This window comes from Staurois parvus, unplaced genomic scaffold (genome assembly GCF_062004578.1).
Source record: "Staurois parvus isolate SC_StPar_1 unplaced genomic scaffold, SC_StPar_1.0 ptg000611l, whole genome shotgun sequence".
NCBI lineage: Eukaryota > Metazoa > Chordata > Amphibia > Anura > Ranidae > Staurois > Staurois parvus.
This window is the reverse complement of record NW_028318407.1, coordinates 223,536-228,292: the sequence shown is the minus strand read 5'-3', so window position 1 is coordinate 228,292 and position 4,757 is coordinate 223,536. Positions and strand designations below refer to the sequence as shown.

General features: G+C 44.0%; 1 long non-coding RNA gene across 1 annotated transcript; it reads right to left on the bottom strand.

The window, feature by feature from the left end:
• Positions 1 to 239: 239 nt before the first annotated feature.
• LOC149449584 (uncharacterized) lies at positions 240 to 3,002 on the bottom strand. The gene is made up of 3 exons (XR_016315390.1): positions 2,970 to 3,002; positions 2,742 to 2,890; positions 240 to 326 (listed from the first exon to the last, which is right to left on the bottom strand). It is a non-coding gene; the product is annotated as an uncharacterized LOC149449584 (long non-coding RNA).
• Between the last annotated feature and the right edge of the window lie 1,755 nt (positions 3,003 to 4,757).

The window sequence follows — 4,757 nt, the reverse complement described above, 5'->3', positions numbered from 1 at the left end:
ATATATATTTCAAATATTTTTTTCTTCCATATGGGTATAAATACACACGGGGGGAGGGGGGATTTGCAAATCTGCTGAATGTGTTAACTAAAATTCTGAAAATATATTAAAACAAGTAAACTGCAGAGGTGACGTCACAATGTACGTGCCGGTGAAGGTCACACAATCGGCACTACACTCTCCATCTGTGCACAATACCGACACTGCTGACCGATGATGGTACATACAGATAGTACTCACTGCACACTGTCATCCCCCCACTTCCAGGCTCCATCAGCTCTTCTCAAACCGATCCAGAAGCTTCTCCCGTCTTTCTCAATCAGCATCTGGAATCCAATAAAGAAGTCTTAGCCAGGCTCCAAGTGATACGTGTGATGCTACATTTACTATTGTGTCTAAAATGAGATTCCCACTTTTGTTTCCAACCCATTTTCCATGTCGGGCATGAATCTGGTTGGGTGCTCTTTGAGAACACCAGAACTTCCAGTGAAAGCTTCTCCTTGGCACAATCCAGCTAAAAAAATAAAATAAAAAAATAACCCCCAACCTTCTCCCAACCAGTAAAAATGTATTTTTGTTGAAGAAAATGTGCCCAAAGGAGACCCAAAACCCTGAATGCCAAAAGACGAGATACCTCCAATATCAAAGTACAAATGGTAACACTGTATTTTTTTTTTGCTAAATTTTTATGGCATATTTTAAAGAGTAACTGGGATACAAAAGGAAAAAAAAAAGGGGGAAAATGGGGGAATTTCATGCTATAAAGGTACAATGATGGTTTGTGAGGCAATGTAAAGGTAACATGAATTATCCGTTACAAAGGATACAATCAGCCTAGTAAGAGGAGGGATGGGATGTAGTTTTGAGTCGAACTCAAACAAAGGCTGTTCCTGTGTTCAGCAAACTTGCAAAGGGCAAAGGCGTTCAGCGGGCTGTTCACCCACCAAGCCCCACAATGCACTGCGCTCTGACAGTTTGGCCAAAGCAATGGTCAGGTGCAATGTTTTGGCCAATCACAGCACGTGACTATGATGTCACAAAGGGGCGGAGTTGACCGTGCCCCCTTGTGACATCATCAAACTATTTAAGAACTGTCATCCTGGTGCAACTGTCAGGAGCTGGCGTCGAGAGCGGAGTGTTTTTTTTTTCCTTTTTTCGGGTAGGCGGTGGCGATGGGCATTGTTATAAACGTTGGATCTACGTCGGGGGACATTTTTTTTCATTTTTGTTTTTATTAAAGGACTCATCTAAGACTGTCTCCTGTCATTTTTTTACACTACACTTTTTTTCGTGAACAGGTAGTGATACCATGTACCCCATACTCATTCATATAGGGAGGGGGGGATCTGTTAAAGGGGGCTTCCATAGTCTGATAAGCCTCCCCACCCACAGACCTCCACTACCACCGGCCACGGTTGTGGGAAAGATGACCTTGTCCCCATCAATATGGGGACAAGGTGATTTGCCCCAAGCACCCCCCCATGTTGAGGGCATGTGGCCTGGTATGTTTCAGGAGGGGGGGCACACTCGCTTGTCCCCACCTTATCCTTACCTGCCAGGCTGAATTCTGGGGTAAGGGTCTGGTATGGATTTTGGGGAGGACCTTCACGCCATTTTTTTTTAAATTTAGGAGTGGGGGTTCCCCTCAAAATCCATTACCGACCCGAAGGGCCTGCAATGGATAGGGGGGACCTCATGTGGTTTTAATTGCCGGTAAGGCAATTCCCTCATTAGCATCAGAGTACCCCTTTAAGGGGGCACCTTGATGCTGCCCCTCCTCCTTGTGAATGAGTAAGGGGTACTTGTACCCCTACCTATCCATTAACATTTGACATTTGAAAAATTCCTTTAACTGAACAAAAAACAAAACAACAGTTTCTGACAATAAAAAAAAAAAAAAAATGGTTCCATCGTTGTAATCTATCGCCACGACAATGCAGATTCACCAAAATAAACAAAAAAACGCCAGCCGACCACTCAGCACCCCGAGCACTCACCGCAATCTGACATTTGCCGGCCAGATGTAAACGATTGGGGAAAAGCTAGCAGTGACATCACCGCTAGCTCCGCCCATTTGTGTTCTGTTTTCAGGCCAAAGCCTTGTATCTGACCTATGGCCATGTGCATTGCTATGGTCGATCATGGCTGTTACGAGGCACTGGGAGGGTGATTAGCGAACGCATGAACAGCCGATGTTCGACTCGAACATTCAGCCCATCCATACTCAGCACCAGGGGCGGACTGATCATTTGGAAACTTGGGCACTGCCCGAGGGCCCAGGGTCAGTAGATTGCCCCATGAGATGCCCCTGGTACCTTTTTCATAGGCTTTTTTGAGTTTGGGCAAGGACACAGGGGCCCCATGATCCCCCTATTGCCGGGGGGCCCCATGAGTTTTCAGCCCGCCCCTGCTCAGCACTATTTTACATATTACATGGACACATCAGTCCGTGATCATTGCATGGACCTCGCAACCCTTTCTGTGAAATAACATTTATGTGGATGACGTTCTCACACCAATGTCTTAGGAACCCAGAAAAGGTCCTCTCCCACCATGCAATGGGAGTTGTCCATGCTCTACTCTGTAGAATTCCACAAGGGATGACATGGTGGGAATGGTGGTGTTTGTGAGGGTGTTGGGCACCAGACAGGTTAGTTAGCTCTGTGTGGGATAGGCGATTGGTATTACAATGTATTGTTATGTATCATTTTGCTCTATAACGGTTCATATGAATTTTGTACCTTCAGGGTGGAGTCGCTCTCCTGTATTTTGGCCAGTGTGGCGTTCTTCTTCTTGCAGTCCTCACCCGCCTTGTATCGCACTTTATTTTCAGTGGAGAAATAGTAACACGTCTCACCTATTTGCTTCCAGCCTCCCGGACAGATGTCGCCTGCAGACGGGGGAGCTGTGTATTAGGATCATGCCGATGTACAATTTAATTTCCTTGTTATTCTGAAACAAAAACTTACCAGAGTGCAGCTCCAAGCCTCTCCCAGCTTCACCTGAAAAGAGAGAATAATAAGGAACTACAACTTGTTATTACTGTATGTTGAAGTTGTACAATCCAGTTTTCCTGTATGTTCGGGTTTGATGGTTTAGTCCCTTCTTCATGTTCCCTCAGTTAGTTTCTGATGTAGAAGACCGTTGTCTATTTATCATGTAAAGCTATGTTAGATGAAGCTGCAGTGTCTTATTGGAGAGTTAAGCTGTCTGCAGAGGGTGTTTATTCAGCAGGTGACCATACTGGCCATACTGACTGAGGTGCTCAAAACAGAACAACGCTCACTGACTCTGCAATATGGGAACTCTCATGGTGTGAAGCCACTTTTCTCAGCCTTCTTAACATGAAGGAACCTGCAATATAACTTTCCGGTCACAGGGAACCCCTGCTAATAATTATTGTATCTACATTAGCACGGTGAAGAAAGAACAAAAGAAGGGTTTCCATAAATTTGGCAATGACTGGGTAAAAAGGGCCCCCTTACATTGGTGATCAGAGAAGAAAGACTTCTTCAGATTGGTGAGAACTGGAAAAAGGTTCATGTTACATTAATAATCAAGGAAGAAGGGTTCCCCTACATTGATATTCAAGGAAGAAGGGCTTCCTTAGATTGGTGATGACTGGGAAAAGGTCCTCCTTACATTGATGATCATGGAAGAAAGACTCCCTTATATTGGTGATGACTGGGAAAATGTCCTCCTTACATCGATGAGCAGTGAAGAAAGACTCCCTTAGATTGGTGGTGACTGGGAAAAGGTCCTCCTTACATTGATGATCAGAGAAGAAAGGCTTCCTTAGATTGGTGGTGAATGGGAAAAGGTCCTCCTTACATTGATGAGCAGTTAAGAAAGACTCCTTTAGATTGGTGATGACTGGGAAAAGGTCCATCTTACATAGATGATCAAGAAAGAAGGGTTCCCTTAGACTGGCGATGACTGGGAAAAGGCCCTCCTTACATTGATGATGAGAGAAGACCTCCCTTAGATTTGTGATGAATGGGAAAAGATCCTCCTTACATTTATGAAGAGAGACTTCCTTAGATTTGTACTGACTGGGAAAAGGTCAATCTTACATTAATAATCAAAGAAGAAGGGTTCCCTTAGATTGGTGATGACTGGGAAAATGTTAATCTTACATTAATAATCTAGGAAGAAGGGTTCCCTTAGATTGGTGATGACTGGGAAAAGGTTAATCTTACATTAATAATCTAGGAAGAAGGGTTCCCTTAGATTGGTGATGACTGGGAAAAGGTCAATCTTACATTGATGATGAGAGAAGATCTCCCTTAGAATGGTGATGACTGGGAAAAGGTCCTCATTACATTGATGAAGAGAGACTTCCTTAGATTTGTACTGACTGGAAAAAGGTCAATCTTACATTAATAATCAAGGAAGAAGGGTTCCCTTAGGCTGGTGATGACTGGGAAAGAGACCCCCTTACATTGCTGATCAGAGAAGAAAGACTTCCTCAGATTGGTGATGACTGGGGAAAGGTTCATCTTACATTAATAACCATGGAAGAAGGGTTCCCTTACATTGATATTCAAGGAAGAAGGGCTTCCTTAGATTGGTGATAACTGGGAAAAGGTCCATCTTACATAGATGATCAAGAAAGAAGGGTTCCCTTAGACTGGTGATGACTGGGAAAAGGCCCTCCTTACATTGATGATCAGAGAAGACCTCCCTTAGATTGGTGATGACTGGGAAAAGGTCCATCTTACATTAATAATAAAGGAAGAAGGGTTCCCTTAGAATGG